Raw genomic sequence first — 25235 nt, 5'->3', positions numbered from 1 at the left:
AATCGAATCGAGTAACTTTATTAACGTACCTATATACATACACGGTTCAGGTACGTCCAGCCTGGGCCCAGTCTCTGAATATGCCAGTAACTGAGTCCAGGGTAGAAGTGGGGAAGGTAAACTTGAAGTAGGGCAAATTTGCAATAGCAAGTTAGAACCTAAAAACAAAAAGTGATTGCGAAAAGTACTCTTGTATAAAATTAAAAACCAAAATGAAAATTCAATTGCTCGGCCAAAATAAATTCTGGCGATTTGAACAATTTTGACATGTGTACCAATGTTGTAGAAAGACATCTGCCAATGGGGCCACCGACGGGGATCGATCCTAGACCGACCGCCAATCAAGCGAGCGCTTTACCAGTAGGCTACGTCCCGCCCCTTGTAAGGACGAAAGACAATGAAAATATGTATACTTGAAGCTGTACTGAACAACTACAGAAACGCCAACATTAATTCGCTTTTCTTTAATTTAGTTAAAATTACACACAAGGTACTGATTTCAGCGCCCTCGTGCGAAGCTGTTTGGTGACGAAAACGCCTCCACTGTCGTCACTCCATAGCAAGAACATTGTCACATACTCATGTCGAATTTGACTGTGATACGATCATAAATAACGGAATTATGCCACTTTGTATTAAAGAAGTAATTCCATGAATATTTCGCCTATACGTTTCCTTTGTGACAGTGTATATAAAAATGAATGTTAAAATATGTGCGTTTCTTTTATTGTCCGGTATATATTAGTTGCAGTTTAGTCGTTGATTTACGATTACATGCAAAACTAGGTTTACGATGTTTTGTGAAATTGTTTCCTGGCTTTCTCGTCCTGTTTCGCCAATAAAGCTACTAGTTAGCGGTGGCCGGTAGCAGACAAGTATAAAAATGGTTTCAAACACGCGTGTCTCTTAAGAATAAGAGAAGTGATGGCCAAACAATCTCTCAATCAGACAAATCGAATTCTTATTTAAAAAAAAAAAAATGACAGTGGAGAGTGATGGGTATATGACACAGATAATCACACGGGTAAAGTACCAGCTGCAGTTGGAGAGACAAGGACTGGAATGTAGGATGGGACTGTAAATAATGTTGAACGCAGAACGGGGAGGGGGGTGGACATCAAAAGAAAGAAAGACAACTGGCAGAAGTTGAATGAAGTTTGTTTAAACAATGAAATTATTTGTTTTACTGTGTGTGTGTGTGTGTAGTCGAAGAAATGAAAAGAACTGAAAACGATGACTGTAACGAGTCATATTTATATTGGGGAAAGTGGGGTATGTTAACTAACTCAGTAATCTATGCGTTGGGTGGGAGGGGGTCAAGATACGAACATGACTGGATAAAAGAACTGTATCCCAACCATGTGTCTGTCAGTACCAGCTGACCTTTGTGATCAATAATAAACTACAATTCGAACAATCATGACCAATAATAATATTGATGCAATTCGGACAATCGAGACTAATAAGTTGATGCCTGTGCACGTAGAGAAGTTACGTCAGCACGTTTGGCTTAGGTCACACCCATGCTTCGAACAGATTACTGCATGGATGTGCCTAGGTGAAAGCAGAATAGATTCATGTCTCAGCAGTCATCATAATCTAACTTTGATATAGTCTTTGGATACAAGGGAAGAAACTTCAGTTAAATGATATATTCGAAATTTAATGTTTAAATATGAAAGGGAGTTAGGGTGCTGGTTGGAGTTATATATATGTTTGATCAGTACCAGTCGATCAGTAATACTCATGCGCGCTACGCTATATTGTCTGTGTTCATATATATATATATATATATATATATATATATATATATATATATATATATATATATATATATATTTCAAAAATATATATGAACGCAGACAATACAGCATAGCGCGCATGAGTGTTCCATCGACTGGTACTAATGAAGTACCTAGAAACTCCAACCGTCACCCGACCGGCCGTGTAAATAATTATGAGCTCGAGATTGCAGTTGAATATCTGTAGTAACAATATTGTTAAATTCTGGCGCTTTTCATTGTGGAAAGAGTGATAACCTACGATAATAGTTTGAAATATTAAGACTTAATATATTCCAAAGACTGTGTCTGACTTTAAAATAGCAATAGAAATTTTACATATTGTACATAGGCCTAAATTGCACTGACTTGTTATGAGTTCATGAGTTCATGAGACTTGTATCCACGTGTTAAGACAGGAATCCAATCATACCGTACGCGACTCTGTTTACATGGCGTGCAAACACATTACAGTTTCGATATTCCAGAGTTACTTATGCAAAGATTAAGTGTGTGGTCGATTAATTTGTAGTTATTTATGACAAATATGCAATCACATTAAACTTGATAATTATTAGTAAGTTGATATGGGATGATGATCTATCGTATGTCTAAGGTCTCAGGTTAGCATATTTCCCCCCCCCCCCCCCCCCGAATTTCACTATAATTTTTGCCCGAATTTGAGGTTTCACTCCATGACTAAGAGGGGCAATCCCCCCTCCCACTCCTCCCACCCCCACCCCCACCCCCACCCCCACCCCCACCCCCGGCACCCAGTGTCGTACGGTTATGTGCATTTCTATCAGGTTAAAACCTAACAATTCAGCTCCAGTATTTAATGGCAAGGTATAGCAACTCGTGATATATTTTAAAACAAACAATATAATAATTTAGCCATCGCGGCATATATTTGGTGGACATGGAGTGAGTGTCCATTTATTTTATAATATGGCGGATCAGTGACTACGTATGACTGTGTTTTGACTTCATTCATAGTTTTTATTATTTTAATGACAGGTTGGCTATTGAAGTCTACACTCATCAAATTTTAATAAAATTTAACATGAACAACTTGTCAAAACTGTCAGCAGAAACTTGGAATGGCCGAAGCTTGTTCACCGATACGATAATTCGCTTCTGCAAATAATTTCACGGTTTCGATGATTCACTTGATCGCCATTCTAATGCGATTAACTAAAATTGCGAGACAAATTCACAAATAAAATGCGTGGCCTTAACCTTATCGGATCTCTCGACAAATTCACAAATAAAATGTGTGGCCTTAACCTTATCGGACCTCTCGACAAATTCACAAATAAAATGTGTGGCCTTAACCTTATCGGATCTCTCGACAAATTCACAAATAAAATGCGTGGCCTTAACCTTATCGGATCTCTCGACAAATTCACAAATAAAATGTGTGGCCTTAACCTTATCGGACCTCTCGACAAATTCACAAATAAAATGTGTGGCCTTAACCTTATCGGATCTCTCATATACCAGGTTCCCCGTACATACAACAACAAAAAAAGAAAGTCCACCCATATCAAGCATAATAAAGCATATGAAATGACATCTTTTTAAATACTAATTACCCGTCTGTAATGTCTTATCGGATGATCATCGTCGAGTGGTTCTTTTTAATACTACGGCTAATGATATATAATTATGTAGACGATGGATAGAAATAGAAATGCGTGGTTAGAAAAGCGATCCTACCTAAATTTAAAAATCATTTTTACAACTGTAAAAGACGACGTTACGAGAGGGTTTTTATAAGATGCATAACTTGATACTTCTGTGTGCTCGCCTGAGAGGCTTGCGTCGCAAGATCGAACCACCTCAGTGGATTCATTCAACTGACTGTGTTTTTTTCTCGTTCCAACGAGTGCAGCATAATTCGTCAAAGGCCGTGATATGTGCTTTCCTGTCTTGGGGAAAGTGCATATTAAAAATCCCTTGCTACTAATGGAAAATTTTAGCTGGTTTCCTCTCTAAGATTCTGTAAGAGTTACCAAATGTTTGACATCCAATAACCGATGATTGATTAATCTATGTCTTCTAGTGGTATTAGTTACTTTACTAATATTGTTATGGTATTTAATGTGGCTATATCCAACTAAGGGTAAAACACGCTGTTCTGGGGACGCAGTGCAAAAGCCTATTTGACACCCAGTAGCCAATGCATTGTTTGTGGGAATGCCGTTAAACACCCATTCGTTGATTCACTCACTCCAGAACAAAGGGGTGGGGCTGTGGGGAATGTGGACAAAAGTGCTTAGTTAATGAGTTTAATCGATAAATTGGTGTGAGCTTTAAAAATCATTTATCTCACAACGAGTTGTTTTAAAATATATCTAACTAGCGAAAGCGAGTTTGATACGTTTTTAAACAACGAGTTGTGAGATAAATGGTATCTAACGGACACGAATGTATTATTCTATTTCTTACATATCCTCAAGAACCAGGGTTTATTTGTTTTAGCAAATTTTAACATCTTTTTCGACTAAACGTTATTTACAGCCCTTACACTTGTAGCTGACTTACGCGTCACAGACACATGAATGTCAGTTTAACTATTCGTCACAGTCTAATCGATTTCCATCGCGTAGCTTTTCATTGGTTGTGTGGCATTGGTGACCTGGTCATCACCTAGGAGCAGCAAGTCGTATGTCTTGAAATCGTAAACACATGTACATGTGTTAACAACCAGGGGCCGGCCCGTTCCACGAAATGATCTTAGCTACCTTATGCCCTTAAGATGATCTTAGTGCTAAGATCGCTTTGTGGAACGGGGCCCAGGTGTAAATAAAAATAACGCATGCTGTTCTCGCCAACGGGTGTGTAAGAAATGAAATAAGTTTATGGTTGTCATTCTAATTATAATAATAATTTAGACGACAAATTCGACGATTCCCGAAAATCAACATTCTTCTCTCTCACTAACAACTAACTCAATGCCCTGCACAGACAGTCAAGATATCTGAGGTGCGTGTGTGCTCAGGACAGAGTACTTGTACCTTAATTTAAGCACGAAAGTAAGTTACAAAAAGAAAAAGAAAAAGTGGTTGGAATATTGGAAAATCCTCTCTGCCTCACTCCAGATCTCCCACCCATCGTGGACATATCTTTTTTGTCCCTCTTTATAGTTTTAAAGACGCCACAAACATGTATTACAGAGACATAGTTCGTCAGACTATCACAACATACATATGATGATAACGTCGTGAATCACTGAATGGTGATGCCGCAGTATTTTACGTTCTGCATGGAACAACAGCCAGACTGAACAGAAACATTTTCTGCAAGCTGGTTTATGCGCTTTAAGGTAAACCAAATGACCACGTCAAGAACTACTCAAATAGTTCGCGAAAGTTAGTGAAACGTTGGCTTGCTGAACTTGGGGCTAAAAGAAAAAGCTTCGGAATCTGTCTGTAGAGGTATCTCCATATCACCAGCAAATCAAATTCCATACACGGCAATGTAGTAACATACGAGGTTAAAGTTACTACATGCAATTCTGTTTCTCGGTCTCTGCATCATGATGCGCGGTCGGTCTAGGATTGATCCCCTTCGGTGGGCCTATTGGGCTATTTCTCGCTCTAGCCAGTGCACGACGACTGATATATCAAAGGCCGTAGTATGTGCTATCCTGTCTGTGGGATGGTGCATATAAAAGATCCCTTGCTACTAATGGAAAAATGTAGCGGGTTTGATCGCTATGACCACATGTTTGACGTCCAATAGCCGATGATTAATAAATCAATGTGCTCTAGTCGTGTCGTTAAGCAAAACAAACTTTCTTTCTGTCTCTGTATCACTATCTATCTCTGTTACTTTGCTACTGTCTGTTTTTGTACTTTTTTCTCTGTCTTTGTTGCTGTTAGTTTATGTCAATTCCCCCCTCCCTCTCTCCCTTTATTTGTCTCCACTATCGCTTTCTCTCATTCACTCTCTCCATTTATCTCTCTCTCTCTCTCTCTCTCTCTCTCTCTCTCTCTCTCTCTCTCTCTCTCTCTCTCTCTCTCTCTCTCTCTCTCTCTCTCTCTCTCTCTCTCTCTCTCTCTCTCACATTCAGTAGACTTGACTTTAACACATAACGTCTGTATGCCATTAACTAAAATGAGTAATGGGTACTACAAACACGTTTCTCCTCGCTTTGCGTTTAAGTAGTAAATTCTATTTTTAACTGGAAATAAAATATACAGAATTGGTTTTGGTTAATAATCTTGAATTAAGGGTGTAATCAGAGACATAAACAATTTATTACTGTAATCCTGAAAAGTCTTTGGAGGAGCATATGTTTTCGATCAAGATGGAACACCTAAGCCATAGGCAGTTACCACTATACTGCACTACAGAACAAGTTCACGTCCGTAATGAGGAGTAAATAATCTAATGCACTGTTTGGTAATTTATACTAGACAAATATGTCCTATATATAACGTGCATGCACGTCACTGGCTAATCAAGGCAACCGCTGTTGTTAATTTTTTTCCAGTGCTCGCTTGAGGAGCTCGCGTTGTAGGATCGAACCACCTTGGTGGTTCCCTTTAAATGATTGGGGTTTTTTCTCGTTACAACCAGTGCACCATAACTGGTGAAAGCCCATGGTATATGCTATCCTGTCTGTAAGATGGTAAATATAAAAGATCCCTTGCAACTAATGAAACAATGTAGCGGGTTTCCTCTCTGAGACTAAATGTCAATATTACCAAATGTTTGACATCCAATAGCCGATGATTAATACATTAACGTGCTTTAGTGGTGTCGTTAAACAAAACTCTTTGTTTTTTAAACTGACTTACTGATCACTTTATTGTGTTGGCTTTACTTGGGGTTTTTTTGGCGCGTTGGGCCATAGGATCGATCGTCTTCGATTGCCTCGTGTCTTTTTTCCCGCCCTGAACTGACCAGTGTCCCACGATTGGTACATCGCAAACCGCGGGGTGTAAGGTACTGTATCGGCTCCCACTAAGAGTGAGTTTAATTACTCGATGGGTAGACGTAAGGCCACTATACCAACTTCTCTCTCACTAACAACTAACCACTAACCTACCCGTCCTGGACAGACAGCTCCAATAGCTACGGTGTTTTCCCAGGACAATCGTGTTTGAAGCTTAATTGGATATAAGCACAGTAATAACTATACGATAAACAAAATGACATTTTCGGTAAGACCCCCCCCCCCCCCCTCTCTCTCTCTCTCTCTGTCTCTCTCTCTCCCCATATCCCCATCTCTCTCTCTCTCTCTCTCTCTCTCTCTCTCTCTCTCTCTCTCTCTCTCTCTCTCTCTCTCTCTCTCTCTCTCTCTCTCTCTCTCTCTCTCTCTCTCTCTCTCTCTCTCTCTCTCTCTCTCTCTCGCTCTCTCTCTCTCTCCATCTCTGTCTGTCTTTCTCTACACTGATTAGTATTAGCAGCTATAGATTTGATTATTTTCTTCGATCTAAAGCAGAATGATAAATAATTTATCTGCTTAAGATGCGTGTAAAGATACAAACATATACATAATGTCACCGTTAGCATAAAGCTAACTGCTCAAAGAATAATGTTTAAATTAAACAACTAATAATAATAAAGGAGAATAATGTAAAGGCGACGCCACACGATACGAGTGCCCCGTACGAGAAAAACCTCGAGATTAGCCGACTGTGACAAGACAACATTACGATTTCAGCGGTTGCTATGCACTTGCTATTCTCGTATGAGGCACTCGCATCGGTTGGCGTCGCTTTACATGTGAAATAATTATAAAACAAAAAACCTATAAAAGATCGTACTAATTAGATTACACATAAAGCGCAAAACAATTAAGGCTGAATTTACGAAGCCTGTTTTTCTTTTCTTAAAAGCAAGTGTTTAAGCATTGTAAATGTATGTACATGGAGTTACGCGCGCGTACGAGACAAACAGGCTTTGAAAATGCTGTCCTTAATACTTGGGAATTAGTGTAACTAAAGCAATTTACGAGGATGAATGAATGAAGGAAGGAAGGAAGGAAGAAAGGAAATGTTTTATTTAACGACGCACTCAACACATTTTATTTACGGTTATATGGCGTCGGACATATGGTTAAGGACCACACAGATATTGAGAGAGGAAACGAAACCCGTTGTCGCCACTTCATGGGCTACTCTTTTCGATTAGCAGCAAGGGCTCTTTTATATGCACCATCCCGTAGACAGGATAGCGCATACCACGGCCTTTGATATACCAGTCGTGGTGCACTGGCTGGAACGAGAAATATCCCAAATGGGCCCACCGACGGGGATCGATCCCACACCGACCGCGCAACAAGCTACGTCCCGCTCCTAATGAATGAATGTTTAACAACACCACAGCATGAACACAAAAAATACACTGGTGTCGATATTTCATCTGATACCAATCCACTGATACTACTGATACTAATGTAATACAAACAGTGAATCTATCTCTGTCGGTCAGAGGGAAAAAACAAGAAGCTCATTCGGTGTTTTGGGAGAGATTACCCAGGTTAAGATATTCTAACCTAACATTATTCAATACGCCGTACTTTTTATACAAGGGATGATCCCAAAAGTTTTGCCATCCTTGGGTCCGCACCTGATGGATATACCCAACACCCTCGTCTAGATTCGCAACTGAGATTTATACCAACGTTTACAAAGTGCACTGGTCATACATACATAAAAAAACCCACTACAAAAATATAATTGTGTGAGTGCGTAAAAATTATTATAGCATACATATAGGCTACTATAGACATGGAGAATGCATATTATTCACGAGTGCATATTATACATATAATATAGACTGGGTGAGTGTATATTACACGTATAATATACACTGTGTAGTACTTATTTTACGTATAATGTTGAGTGGGGGAATGCAAAACTAGGGAAGTGCAAATTCAATGTGACACCGGTACTACCAGTGGTATTAGAAGGCTCTGTAAACTGTACGACGTCTTAGTTACTTACCATTTGTATCACTGTCGTATCTTGTTTTGACACTTTTATTCATCTTTTGAATATTTTTACACTCACCAGTTAAAGGGATATTCCTGAGTTTGCTGCATTGTAAGATGTTTCAGACTAATAAAATATTTCTACGATTAAACTTACATATTCAATATATTTTCTTGTTTAGAATATCAGTGTCTGTATATTCAATGTGTTTCCGGTCGTATTAATATTTGTAAGAAGCCCAAAGATTTTGTCTTCAAATAATTTCGTACGTACGAAAAAATTATATTTTAGGAAATCAAAAGAAATGTAATCTAGTACAAACATTAGAACGATCAGAAACACGTTTAATATACAGCCACTAATATTTTATGCAGAAAAATATATTTGATATGCAATTACATTCGTTAAACAGTTTCTGTTAGTCGATGACATCTTAAAATTGCAGCAAACTCAGGAATGTCCCTTTAATTTAAATAAACCACTTTTCTGTTAATAAATCGATAATACTTCCTACATCTATAAAGGTGACTGGTATTGCAAAGGCCGTAGTACATGTACGTTCTAGCCAGTGCACCACGACTGGTATATCAAAGGTCGTGGTATGTGCTATCCTGTCTGTGAGATGGTGTTTATAAAAGATCCCTTGCTACTAATGGAAAAAAATATATATAGCGGGTTTCCTCTCTAAGATTATATGTCAAAATTACCAAATGTTTGACATCCAATAGCCAATGATTAATAAATCAATGTGCTCTAGTGGTGTCGTTAAACAAAACAATACAAACACATATAAAGGCAACCGCTGTTGTTCATTTCTTTCAGATGAAAGGAATACTTGTTTAATGATACCTCAGCACAGTGCAAACTAGGTGGCCAACATAGTATTTCTTTAGTTAAGAGAAAAAGAAAATGTCACTTAAGATGTCCTACCAATAAAGGACAATAATCTTTTACGAAATAGAATGTAGGTGTATCAAAAGAGTTGAAAATTCTCAAAAGATACACGCAAAGAAAGTTAAAACATTACTGTCGTCTACTACTGATACAGCCCCCCCCCCCCCCAAAAAAAAAAAAAACCCACCCTAATATGCACAGAACATAATGCATAATAAATCACATTCCATATGAATTAATTTGCTTTAGGTCAATAATTTAAAACAAAATTCTAATAAAGATGTATGCACATTAGTAATGTATTCTATTTTACTTACCAGTTATTTTTCTCAACTTTTAAACTTTTTCTTCGAACTCCTAGTAAATCTTAACAAACGAGAAAGTCCTTCGAATGTTCAATAAAATACATTCCATTTGAAAATATTAATAATCCACAATAATTCCTTTCAGTAAAACAGTTAACAAACTGAAAAAAAAATAATAATAATAATATCACAATCGAAAAAGTCGTCTGCCAAAGTGTCACGTGCCTGCGACTGCTAGCGGCAGACGTACGCGGGAAAGTACGCAAAGTTGAGTGAGAGACAGGTCGAAAACATGGAAACTGGAGATTCCGAGGGAAAAGTTCATGAATACATTATTCGTCTGTGCAGATATTCCATAACCCAAACAGTGTGCTCAAATATTAGCTTGTTGGCGGCAGGCTCGCTAGGGATCGCATTTCATGGCAAGTCACGAGTATGTAGGTCTCTGGAGATGCCATCAACACACCTCAGCAGAGCCCGGACCCGATTGGCGGGAATCGCCGAAGATCGAAGACAGAACGCCCAGTGATTGGACCCTAGCATCTACCTTTCACGTTTGACTAATCACGCCAATAGCCCGCCCGTAGGCAAACACACGGTTATGATATAATGTACACACGGTGTTTGGCCCTTGAGCGTTTACAAAAATGGCCATATTTTAGTTTTAGATTAGTTCAAATAAAGTTAATCGATTCGCAGTAATAGAGCGTCGTACGTCGCTCGATGATGAGACGGGACAGATGCGCTACATAAGTGGTTCAACAGTACTAGCCGTTGTCGTCTTAAAGGTTGTCATCAAAGGTTATGGTAGCAGTTGTCTTACGGTTGTCATCAAAGGTTATGGTAGCAGTTGTCTTACGGTTGTCATCAAAGGTTATGGTAGCAGTTGTCTTACGGTTGTCATCAAAGGTTATGGTAGCAGTTGTCTTACGGTTGTCATCAAAGGTTATGGTAGCAGTTGTCTTACGGTTGTCATCAAAGGTTATGGTAGCAGTTGTCTTACGGTTGTCATCAAAGGTTATGGTAGCAGTGGTCCCAAGGTTGTCATGAACGTTTATGGTAGCAGTGGTCCTAAGGTTGTCACGAAAGTTTATGGTAGCAATGGTCCTAATGTTGTTATCATAGTTTAAGATAGTAGTAGTCGTAAGGTTGTCATGAACGTTTATGGTAGCAGTAGTCTTAAGGTTGTCATCAAAGTTTAAGATAGTAGTGATCGTAAGGTTGTCATCAAAGTTTATAATAACAGTGGTCTTAAAGTGCTGTGCCAGATGTATGATGTATTGAGCTATATCAATCAAGATATTATTTAATATGATTAGAAAATAAAATAAAAAAATGTAAAAAAATTATATACCGGTATATTTTCCATTTAAAAATATTCCCCTGAAAAACAGAACCAGCTGAATTCGTTTCGGGAATTTCCGTAAGATTTGATCCGTGACATCACGAAGGGAACTCCTTTCGATAGTCAGCGCCATTGTTCATTGCTTCGTTTTGTGTTTATTATGGTTTAAACGGCGTGTTGTTGGCGGCTGTAGCAACACAAAAGCCGATAAATTAGTCTTCACGCATTTCCTAGTAATGTTGCTGTGAGAAAGCCGTGTGTGAATTTGATTAAAACAACAACGTGGAAATACTGGACAGGAAGAAAATGCCGGAGACCGTTGCGACAGCAGACACTTTAGTTTCGATTTGTCCAAACTGGCGTGTCGGCTTTAGCGAGATATGGGAATACCATGTGTTATGGCTTTTAAAAAAGATGCTGTACCAACAATTTTTTCTGCGACACAAAACAAATGACAACAAGCCGACGCCATCCACACCGAAACGACCTTGGGGTGCATATCGTCAATGTCCCAAATTGCGTTATGCTTTCAACTCCGGTCAATTTGTTTTCTCATGCACGGTTCGTGCAATCATCGAGATCCGATTTGTTGTCGTTTGCATCTCGTTCATTTGTTGATTTTTCTTTATAGTTCGAGAACATTAAAAACAATAAAGTCAGACAAGTAAGTATCTATAGCCTATTCGTAGTTGTTAACAATTTGGTTCGGACAATAGTCCGTCCCATCCTACAAAAATGTAGGGGTTTTTTTTTGGGGGGGAGGGGGGGGGGGTTAAAGAAGAAAAAAAAAAGAAGCTAATTTTGTATGCATCTTAGAAAACAATCTGCTCAGAAATAAATGACTTGTAAATTCCAATTCCATAGCATGAAAAAAGGCGTTCCCTGTAAAACACTATAAATACATTAAATTAATTTTACTATACCTCCCACAGAGAAAACCTTTTTTTCATACTATGGAATGTGCTATAAGTTATTATTTCTGAGCAGACTGTTTTCACAACTGCACACAAAAAAATTGTATTGTTTTGTTATTTCCAAAACACTTTTACTTTTTTTTTTTACGTCAAACTAAACTGAAATTATTCACACAAAAAAACATCTTCCTAGATGGATGGGACGGACTAAAAGTCGTTTTTGTTTATTTTTTAAAATTAAAATAAGTTATTTATTTCTGAGCAGACTGTTTTCACAACTGCACACAAAAAATAGTATTGTTTTGTTATTTCCAAAACACTTTTACTTCTTCTTTTTTTACGTCAAACTAAACTGAAATTGTTCACCAAAAAAAACCCCCATCTTCATGGATGGGACGGCCTAAAAGTCGTTTTTGTTTATTTCTTAAAATTACCGATATCGGGTCCACTTGACTTGTAGAATTCAAGTTATTTATCGTCTTTTCTACTACATCACAAGTATTAGAACATACAGTGTAGTAAAATAATTCGCACGAAAAGCTAAAGAACAAAACAACAATAAAAGTTGTAAATTAGTGGTAAGCTGTCTCCACGACCATTTTCATCGTCATCTGTCAGGCCGGTGGTTCGTCGGAAGATGTTCCAGGTTCAAACTGATAAGGCATTATTTGTTGTGTTGCACAAATATTAGTCCAGTCGTCATTACTACACTATTCATCATCAAAAGAAGAATCGCATGATCAAGCTTTACAGTCGCTGTCGGTCCCACTTTCGCTTGCGCTGAAAGTCATCTCGTGGTAGGTTTCTGTGAAGCGCGTTCCCTTCGTGACGTCACGGCTATTTACAGGCAAATGTTTTTACCGAGAATTTTACTCGGTCGTTTCCGGCAGTGTTCTACGGGAGTGATGTTTTAATACTTTTATGGGGCATTTTCGTAATTATTGACTTACATATCGGTGTATTATTGCAATGAATTAAGACAGCATTTAATTGTTAAATTTGAAATTTTAGTGTATGGTCTGGCACAGCACTTTAAGGCTGTCATTAAAGTTTAAGATAGTAGTTGTCGTAAGGTTGTCATGCAAGTTTAAGGTAGCAGTGGTGCTAAAGTTGTCATTAACTTTTATAGTATTAGTGGTCTTATGGTTAAAATGGAAGTGTATGGTTGTAGTGGTCTGAAGGTTGTTATCAAAGGTTATGGTAGTAGTGTTCATAAGGTTGTCATGACAGTTAATGTTAGTAGTGGTTTTAAGTTTGACATGAAAGTTTATGGTAGTAGTACCAGTGGTCTTAACGTTGTTATGAAAGTTTATGGTAGTAGTGGCAGCCAAAAGTGGCCTAAAGGTTTTCATCAAAGGTTATGGTAGTATTGGCCTTAAGATTGTCGTCAAAGTATATGGTAGTGGTACTAGTGGTCTTATGGTTGTCATCAAAGGTTATGGTAGTTGTGGTCTTACGGTTATTGTCAAAGTGTATGGTAATTGTGGTCTTAAGGTTGTCATCAAAGTCTATGGTAGTTGTTGTCTTAAGGCTGTCATCAAAGTTATGGTAGTAGTACTACTGGTCTTAAGGTTGTTATAAACGTTTATGGTAAAAGTGGTCTCAAGATTGTCAGCATAGGTTATGGTAGCAGTGGTCTTAAGGTATTTATGAATGGTTATGTTAGTAATGGTCTTATGTTTGTCATCAAAGTTTATGGTAGTAGCGGTTATAAGGTTGTCATGACAGTTAATGTTAGTAATGGTCTTATGTTTGTCATCAAAGTTTATGGTAGTAGCGGTTATAAGGTTGTCATCAAGGTTTAAGACAGTAGTGGTATTAAGGTTGTTATGAACGTTTATGGTAGTACTGGTTTTAAGGTTGTTTTGGGTTATCGGGGGAATGTTCGGGGGTTGGAATCCGCCTGGCTCGACTGCCATAACTTTTGCTCGTTATAGTCTAGACCTCCCCCACCCACAATTCTGGATTTTTTTTTTTTTTTTAATATGTCCATTTTTTATTGGAAGGGGGCGAGGGATGCGCCCATATTAGGGGGACACCCATACTGTCTGTATTTGTTAATACATTCCCGCTTTTACAAACTGAGAAATGTGCAGAATAACAAGTTTGAACCTGAATTAGTATAGATATAAGCACGAAAACAAAGTTAAAATGAAATGAAACAAGCCTTCGTCCAGGAAGGGGCGGGACGTAGCCCAGTGGTAAAGCGCTCGCTTCATGCGCGGTCGGTTTGGGATCGATCCCCGTTGCAGGACCCATTAGGCTCTTTTTCGTTCCAGCCAGTGCACCACGACTGGTTTGTCAAAGGTCGTGGTGTGTGCTATCATGTCTGTGGGAAGGTGCATATAAAAGATCCCTTGCTACTAATGAAAACAAAATGTAGCGGGTTTCCTATCTAAGACAATATGTCAAAAATTATCAAATGTTTGACATCCAATAGCCAATGATTAATAAATCAATGTGCTCTAGTGGTGCCGTTAAAAACTAGTTTGACTGGTTCCAGAAGCGGTCATTCAGTTTAATGTGTAGCGTCAAAACCAGTGTAGCAATCATTAGCCACAAAAGGCTGGCTGATGTTATCCCTGGAGTTACCTCCCCGACTCGCATCTGTTAAAATGCCGCCCCAGACCAACGGAAGCATAATTTGCTTCTTAATAGCAAACATTCCGCCTGCACTAGCACAAAAACGTCATTGACTAAAGAGAGTCGAGTTAACAAGTGAGGACTGGTAGGTACAGGGTTCGCAGCCCGGTACCGGCTCCCACCTACAGCGAGTTTTAACGACTCAATGGGTAGGTGTAAAACCACTACACCCTCTTCTCTCACTAACCTCTAATAACTAACAACTAACCCACTGTCCTGAGCAGACAGCCCAGATAGCTGACTTGTGTGTCCAGGACAGCGTGCTTAACCTTAATTGGATATAAACACGAAAATAATTTGAAATCAAATCAAATCAAATGAATACAATTATATTAGCCTACTGCTAAAACACAACAAAGATAGAGTAATTGCCCCTTGCAATCAAACCTTTTTTTCACCCTGGACCAAATCACTGGTCACATTAAAGGGACATTCCTGAGTTTGCTGCAATTTTAAAGATGTTATCGACTAACAGAGATATTTTAACGATTGTAATTACATATCAAATATATTTTTCTGCATAAAATATTAATGGCTTTATATTCAACGTGTTTCTGATCGTTCTAATATTTGTACTAAGTTAAATTTCATTTTATTTCCTAAAATATGTTTTTTTTCGTACGTACGAAATTATTTGAAGACAAAATCCAGTTTGAGCTTCTTACAAATATTAAGACGACCAGAAACACATTGAATATACAGACACTGATATTCTAAACAAGAAAATATATTTAATTTGTAAGTTTAATCGTAGAAATATTTTATTAGTCGGAAACATCTTACAATGCAGAAAACTCAGGAATGTCCCTTTAATGACAAGCTCAGGGTGGACATGCCTTAACCTGAAAGATGTGGGCATGTACTTTCATATTATTGTAGCATTAAAGTGGCAGACCCTAGTTTCAAGACTTCAAAACGGACACTAAGTTTGGTTATTTTACAAACCTGTATTACATTTGAATAAACTTACTACAGAGTGAAGTAAGAGTCCGTGACATTGAAACGGGGAACTAGGATCGATCCCTGTCGGCCGGGCCTATTTGGTTATTTCTCAGTCTAGTCAGTACACCACGATTGGTATATCAAAGGCCGTGGTATATGCTATCCTGTCTGTGGGATGGTGCATATAAAAGATCCCTTGTTACTAATGGATAAATGTAGCGTGTTTCATCTCTATGACTGTGTCAAAATTACTATATGTTTGACATCCAATAGCCGATAATTAATAAATCAGTGTGCTCTAGTGGTGTCGTTAAACAAAACAAACGTTGGGGTTTTTTTGAAACGGGGAAATACCATTAAAAAAAGACTAGACTTCGCCTCCATAACCGTTACTTTTCAGAGATACGTGCGTTTTTTTTAAAATATGAAAAAATACATTTCATGGTATTAGAAACATCAGGATGACCACAGACACTTGGGATGTACGGAAATGGGTAATATAAACAATGAAATCTAAGTAATGTCTGATTTCAATTATTAAAAATGACTTTAAAAGTGAAAAATACGCCGTAGTGTTTACAAATTATTGTCTGTGACTTTAAACATTTTGCCGTCTGTTTCTTGTTTTGTTGTAGGGGAGAGGATTGATCGTTTGTTCGTTGGTTTTGTTGGTTGCTGGATGCTTGTTGTTGATGTTGTTTAGTTAGTGTTATTGTTATATTTGTTTTGTTTTTCAATTTGAATCCATAAGAAAGCGAGAAAATATATAATCGTTAAAATGAAGACGTTCTCTTCAGCTCAGCAGACCGTGCTAGAGATATTCCACGTTATCGACATATTGAACCGCATCCTTTCCAATTGTATTTTCAACAATGATTTTTTTTTCAACAATGTTTCACTTGATGAATAAATATTGAACTATTTTAGCGAAGAGTATAATATGTGCTTGTCGATTGTAGATATTCTGATTCTCTTCAATATAAACTGTTTGTCTTATCTGGTATATCAAACTGCTGCACGGCTTGTCTGTCGGTGGAAACACGCGTATAAAAACCTTGTTGATAATCGATAGGAATGGTTCGTATGGCAGCAGCGAGTTTCCTCTCTAACACTAGCCCATTAACGGGTACTTCGCATGCCCAATACAGCGTGCTTAAATTATAGTTGGATTTAGGTACGGGAATGAATTTCCTCGCATCTGTGACAAATAATGTATTTGTATTTGCATCGTCACAGGGAGACAGAGAGAGAGAGGTTTGTTTTGTTTAACGACACCACTAGAGCAGATTGATTTATTAATAATTAGCTATTGGTTATCAAACATTTGGTAAATTTGACATATATTATAGTCTTAGAGGACATCTGCTACATTTTCCCATTAGTAGCAAGGGATCTTGTATATGCACCATCCTACAGACAGGACAACATATACCACAGCCTTTGATATACCAGTTATGGTGCATTGGCTGGAACGAGAAATAGACCATTAGGTTTACCGACGGGGATCGATCTCAAACCGACTGCACATCAAGCGAGCACTTCACCCCCACTGGCCTACGTCCCGCCCCCATAGAGAGACAGGCAGAGAAAGACAGGCAGAGACAGACAGAGAGAGAGAGAGAGAGAGAGAGAGAGAGAGAGAGAGAGAGAGAGAGAGAGAGAGAGAGAGAGAGAGAGAGAGAGAGAGAGAGAGAGAGAGAGAGAGCGAGAGAGAGAGAGAGAGAGTGTGTGTGTGTGAGAGAGAGAGAGAGAGAGAGACAGACAGACAGACACACACAGAGAGAGAGAGAGACAGGTTAGAGCTCAATGGAATGCATACAGTGAATGCACTCGTGAATCACTGCAAAAACAGCGATGATATCAGATGTTCGCGAAAAGTGTACATATCCTATTTCATGGTATACCTCATTTATCGTACAACGGAATCGCAAAAATATGTGCCCGGCTTAACGTGCGCAGCAATATATCGCATCGGTATTTTCGATCGAACTTAACCGTTAATATCGACCACCCCTAATGCAATGAGGTTGTTTAAAGTACTCACCGTTCATACAATTTAAGCTTTAAACGTTAGTCATTTTGATTGTTTGAACTAACAGATTGGTTAATTATACTTGTTCTCGACCTTCTTCAACAAAACAATCTTCAACAAAACGATCTTAAAGGCATACTGTCACAGATTTAAGGACCTTATTTCTCGAAAAATGAATAATAAATCACAATTACATTATTTTTTACAGACCAAATCTGGCTATTGCACCACTTTAACTACACCATGATGCAGTGAAATCCATGTCAACCCTCTCAGGAATGTTAGGTTTTGAATTATGGACCATTGCCATAATTCAATTATTTTTTACAAAATATCATTAATAAGTGGAGTATGGTAGTTACGTAGATGGTGGAATAAAGTACATTTAGGAACAAATCAAATATATATATACATATTTAAGTAATACTTTGTTAGGCCATGTAATAGGTCAGTGGTCCGTGACAATATGCCTTTAACACCACTATGATCTGAACAGATCAGGCCCTTTTAAGGGCCCCTATAAGCAACCTAGGGAGACATGTCAACACCAACTAGGTCCACTTAACGAGCTACTCTCGGCGCACTAATCTTCAAAAACTATACGTAGCTCCCTACTTTTCCTTTCGGCTGACCGTTCAAAATTGCGCCTAATTTCCCTCACAAAAACTGCGCACCTTTTCTCTTTGGCTTAATTCTACGGGACGTTCCAAATTTCATAACACCATACCACCCTCCGCCTGTTACCGGCCCCGGTCGGACTGCTGGTGCTCCCTTGCACCTGCCAGTGCAGGCGGTCTCCCTCCATCCCACCCCACCCCATTTCTGTCCTGGACGGAAGAGCCCCGAGGCCGGCACTTGTGCCCAGGACAGGCGTAACATATTTGCGCTACAATAGCTTGCTCTGAATGTTGAGTTGAACACTCTGACCTGACCTGACCTGACCTGACCTGACCTGACACCACTATCGTCGGAATTACCTGTCATCACGACCGTAATATTTCCATACACTCTCCAGCTTGTTCCACAACTAGTTGTCGTATATTACGATGGAATTTTACAATAGATCCGAGGCAGTTGTAAGACATGTTAACTGATAGATGATGGTTTGCTAAGGGTAGGAAGTCTTTTGTATTGAAATGGATCTAGTATACATTTATCATAATCCCTTTCAAGAACCTTAGCGTTCGATGAAAAACATTTATGCGAAAACATAGGAGACAACTCTTATGTATTATGCATTCGGCAAGTAGCGCTTCGGAACTGGCGAAGTTACTTCGTGGATGTCCGGCACCAACGAATTCTTCCGAATAATCGGTAACTAAAACAATTTTTGGAGTCGTTAAAGGGACATTTACACCTACAGTAAGTTTGCTTTTCAAAACGGTTGTAAACATTACGTGCGCCAGCCGTAAACCACACCGAATATCACTACAATTAATATTTGCTATGACTCCTTCGTGGAATGGGGATGCCGTTCCAAATTGCAATCCTAATGCAGTCGTGATCCTAATAGTAGCTACCTGCGACCGTCAAGAGGAAAGCAACATCTCCTGCAAGCCAGCCTGTCCGACAGACGACACCCCCGGAGGAGGACGTAGATACCCTGGCAACTGGCATTGGGGAAACTTAAGGCTCAGTACCGGGACTACGTCCAATGTGACACGACCGAAACGACGAAGCTGAGAGGCCGGTTTTGCAACCAGGACTGGAGACCGCTGCCAGACGGGAGCTACTTCGAGCTCCACAACATTCAGCTCCAAAGCTCAGCGACGGGACTTATCGTGACGTACCGGCGCCATCAGACCTACCGACAAGCGATCCTCCTCTACGAGATGGACAGTTCAACAATCCACAGGATCGTCAAGACGATTTGCGGCGCCGGTTACCGCGTGGTCATCAGAGATCTACTCTCTAAGAAGCAACTCATCCCATCGCTGACTGCAACTCCGGACATCGGCTCGTCGTAGTCGCCAACCTCTCCCCTAACGGCCTTAACGAGGCCACTCGCGTGGACATATAGATCAGACTTTAAACTTTTAGACCTTCGTTCAAAATTTTATGTCGAAATTACCCTTTTTTTTAAATATATTATTAAATAGTCCGATCCTCTCTTCTTTCTCTTATTTATTTTTAGACTGTCCTTCAAAAATGCTCCAGATTATATAAATATTCGCCGAGCAGTCAATTCATTTTATTTTTGGCTTGTAAATTATTATTTTTAATCCTACTAATTTCTTTTACTAATTGCTAAATTCAAAATTCTGTCCATTCACACACACACACACACCGTTAAACTAGTTATGTATCTATTTAATTTCTTTTTGATCGCCCAATCTAATCTAGCGACCAAATTTAATGAGTGGATTTCATTTTTATTAATTATATTAATTAGAGATGCGCATCAAAATTTTAAAGGCCCACTATTTAATTTTTGGATGTAAATTTCAAAATTGTCCCCTTAATTTTTTCTGTCCCGGAGCAAATCACTGGCTATCCAGAGACAGGCCCCGGGACGGACATGCTCGAAACTCTAGTGGTATATGAGCATGTAAAAATTATTCGCACTCGCAGTCAGTTTTACGATGCGATCGTAGCGCTAAGTTCGTTTCGTGAAACAGAGTTCAGGGCCCCGTTCCACAAAGCGATCATAGCCCTAAGATCACCTTAAGTGCATAGCCACCTTATGCACTAAGGTGGTCTTAGTGCTAAGATCGTTTCGTGGAACAGGGCCCAGGTCCGTAAAGGACAGAGGCGTGATTAAAATATATGAAAAAAGTGACCTTTTTGTTTGATTGGAAAATACCCTTTATTTCCCCACCCCAACCTTTCAGTTATTTTACTTATTAAAAATAAAAATTTCGGCCATATTTTTAATTATGTTCAATTTGATATTCACGTTGTATGGAAGAGAGTTTGGTGAGGCGCAAATTCCATGTATCCATAATACGTATACGTAGACGCATACGCAACCCGTAATGCGTAATCCATAGCAATAATTTATTACTTTCTTATAAATGGGTTGAGTAGATTGCGTATATCCATTAGGGGTTACGTATACGTATACGCATACGGATAATTAGTCCCCAATCCTCTTCTTTTTTTTACATACATACAATACAAATACTATTTTGAATAAAAAACAAGATTGTAATTAAAGCGACAATATTTACTTATTTTGACAGTTGTCAGCTATCGATAAAAACGAAGTAAATATGTTACCTCTTTCATTAAAAATTCAATTTCTATGTTATTCACACACACACACACACACACACACACACACACAGACACAGAGAGAGAGAGAGAGAGAGAGAGAGAGAGAGAGAGAGAGAGAGAGAGAGAGAGAGAGAGAGAGAGAGAGAGAGACGACAGGTGCAAAATTGCAAAATAATTAGGCTAATTTGCGAGTTAACGCTATGGTAAAATAATGGATAGCGAACACGGCGTCTTTTATAACAAGCAATGAAACTGACTTCTGGGTCTAAATTAACCTCAAATTAGAAGGCCGCCTTTTATCATCTTTAGCTAAAGCATAATTTGAGTGTGACCTACATGTACATGTTGTATAACTGGTTTCACGAACACGAAAATACTGTAAGGATAGACCTACAGAGAAGACAGTTGGTACATTTTATTACAGGAAATATTCTTTACATAACAGCTATAAACAACATGTTAGGCTGTTGATATATATATATATATATATATATATATATATATATATCTTTAAATGTTTAGAAATTTCATTTATCTCCCTCTTACGTTATTATGTTTGTTGTGATTGTCGTAATCAAGGTTTTAGAGATTTTGGTTATTGTTGTTGATTCTTTTTCATGTACGTACATATAAGTCTATGTTTTTCTTTTCTTCTTTTTGCCCCCTAATGATGACCAGTCTGCAAATGTTTGTCATATAATAACGCTAGTGTAGTATTTACCGTATTTGATAAATAGTCAGTCAGAAGATGTAAGAATACACTCATGTCACCTTAGTCTGCGCGGCACATAACTCAGCGCATATTTACGTTGTGTTACTTCCGTAAACAAGCGTTCAGGTATGTATATAAACAAACAAACAAAACAATTTTAATTCACCCAATTTTTTTCAAAACAACATATTTTGACTGTAAACAAATATAAAAATGTTATAAATAACAATTTAATTCAATATAACGCTAAATTAATGCATGTTTTTGTCAGCCTAGTTCAAATACCTTTCACACACCTGTCAAAACGCCATTCTCCTGTCATAGCTACAACAGGCAAAGTCTTATTTTAGCTTACAGGAAATGAATAAAAAGCTGTATTATATACATCATAGTAATTTATGACTCTAAAAGTGAAATTAAAGTTAAATTTTACCTATATAAATGAAAGTCTGAAGTATATTTTAATGAGGAATGAGGAAATACAGCTTGCAAACCACTGTAAATCAATGGCAAAAATTGGGTACGGGTATTGTCGATGGCAGATAATGGAAATGGCAGAAAGCTTAGTCCAGTTAAAGGGAGGGAGTTCCACCCCAAGCAAGAGGTGGTATTATGGATTTGTTAAGCGGTTCAAAGATCTGTCCATTCAGAAACCAAAGAAGCGAGAGATTCCACGGAGTCATTGCCACTAGCAAAGAAGATATAGCACAGTACTACATTGAATTGGAGAAAATACCAGATATGCTCAGTGTAAAAAATAAGCCAGAACATATTTGGAATGTCGATGAGACGGGAATTCAAGTGGACCACACACCTCCAAAAGTTGTAGCAGCCAAAGGTGAAAGACCTTTTGTTGTTACCTCCGGGAGGTCTGCCAACACTACTGTGGTCGTTGCGGGTAGTGCCCTATGTGAGACAATACCTCCATATATCATATATACGGGGCAGCGCCTAACCGACAATCTTACATCTGGATGCATACCTGAGACCAAGTTTACCACAACACTTTCTGGATGGTCAACTTCAGAAACCTTCTTAGATTTTTTGGATCATCAATTTATACCACTTATACAAACAAGGCCAATTCTTCTATTATATGATGGACATTCAACTCATATTACAACTGAGGTAATAAAGAAAGTAAAGGATAATGATATCCACCTGTTTGTGTTGCCACCACATTCCAGCCATTTTCTTCAACCTCTAGATGTTGGAGTTTCCAGTCCTTTTAAAGCTGCCTTATCATCTGAAAGCCACAAGTTGATGCATTCCCAAATAGGAAGGAAAATTATCAGAGATCTTCCTTCAGTAATTGCCAAATCATATGAATCAGCATTCACTGTGAAAAATCTTATGAGTGCATTTCGCAAGACCGGGATTTTCCCATTCAATCCAGAAATTAACACCTGAAACTCATATGAAACGCCACAGGTGGGCAAACAGAAATCAAGAAAGGCAAGGGTGGATATGAGGAACATAAAGGTGCTGCTTAGCAATAAAGAAAATGAGGCAAACAGCAACTTGAAGCAACAGCAGCAACAGGTAAAATGTAGAAAGTCGATCATCCCTCCACATGGCACAGCAATAACTCAGGATGAATTCATCAATAAGCTTCAAGAAAGAAAAAACCCCACAGATGCACAAGAAATCAAGAAAACAAAGCCACCTAAAAGGAGACTCTTTTCTGACATAACAAATGAACAATCCGAAAAAAAGAGAGAAAAAAACTGCTGAAATCAAAACAACAAAAAACAGAACGACGGAACTTGACAGCCAGATTGCAGGACCCAGTAACATCAAGGGCACATGGGTAACATTCTACAACTCATCAGATGTCAGTGATGATGAAGAAGAGGTATGTTGTATATGCCACTTATTTTCTCCAGTTGGATTTATGGCACATGGAGGTGTTGAATTGCTCAACTGGGGAAAATGTGACACCTGCCATGGATGGGTTCATCTAAAATAGTGTTCCTCTGTAAAAGTATTAGGACAAGCAGAGCCTTTCAAGTGTTCCAAGTGCTCATAAATCAGCACTCTCACTAACAAATGTCTACAACAACCTTCCATATCTGAAATGAATGTATACTATGATTAGAGTTATTATTCTAACTAATCTGTTTTGATTAAATACTTACCATGTGTTGACATTAACTTTTTTGTTCAGTCTCTTTGATGCAATCAAAAGCTAAAGTGCAAGGGACACCATTCATATAAAACGTTTTTACATAATCAAAAGTAATTTGATACAGACTATAAATGTGTAGTGTTGTCTCCCTGATATTTTCACCGATACTGCCATGACCTGAATTTTGCTGATATAAACGGAAGCAGGTCAAGCGGATGTTTTAGTACTTGCTGCGCAGACTAATGTGCCATCACGCAGGTTAGTGAATACACGGGGGTATCACTAATAAAGTGCTTATTTCTAGAGTTTGACAAAATAATTAAACTTTTAAATTACAACTAGTAATGTCTTTATTGTTCTATAATACTATGACAGTAAAACAAATATTCTCATCGATCAATTTTGCTTTACAAAATGACACAGATACTTAGGTGCGCAGACTTAGGTGCCACCAGTGTACTCAAATACAGGTATATTCGAAATTCTTAAATACAGGTAACCTCGGAATTATCAAATACAGGTACACTCGGCATTCTCAAATACAGTTACACTTGGAATTCTCAAATACCTGTAGGAACATTCGAAATTCTCAAATACAAATACATTCGGAATTCTCAAATACATGTACACTCGCAATTCTCAAATAGAGATACATTCGGAAATCTCAAATGCAGGTAAACTTGCAATTCTCAAATACAGTTACACTCGGCATCTCAAAATTAATACAGGTACATTCGGTATTCTCAAATACAGCGATACACTCGGAATTTTCAAATACAGATATACTCGGAATTCTCAAATACAGGTACACTCTGTATTCTCAAATACAGATACAATCGGAATTCTCAAATACAGATACACTCGGCATTCTCAAATACAGATACATTCGGAATTCTCAAATACAGTTACACTCGGCATTCTCAAATACAGATACACTCGGCATTCTCAAATACAAATGCACTCAGCATTCACAAATTCAGAGACACTCGGAATTCTTAAATAGAGAAACACTCGAAATTCTCAAATACAGAGACACTCGGCATCTCAAATACAGAAACACTCGGAATTCTCAAATACAGAGACACTCGGTATTCTGAAATACAGAGACACTCGGTATTCTGAAATACAGAAACACTCGGAATTCTCAAATTCAGAGACACTCGGAATTCTAAAATACAGAGACACTCTGTATTTTCAAATCCAGGTACATGATGCAATATGTTTCACATTTCGATATTACACCTTGCGGTATTTAATGATAGATTTATTAAAGCTTGTTATGTGCATCACACCCATGACACGCGTTTGTTCACTGATAAAACATTTAATAGCGTTTGATGACAGAATTGTGCAAATATAAAATGATGTACTGT

Source organism: Gigantopelta aegis, chromosome 3 (assembly GCF_016097555.1).
Source record: "Gigantopelta aegis isolate Gae_Host chromosome 3, Gae_host_genome, whole genome shotgun sequence".
Lineage (NCBI taxonomy): Eukaryota > Metazoa > Mollusca > Gastropoda > Neomphalida > Peltospiridae > Gigantopelta > Gigantopelta aegis.
The sequence above is the reverse complement of the archived record's forward strand: the minus strand, read 5'-3'. Positions refer to the sequence as shown.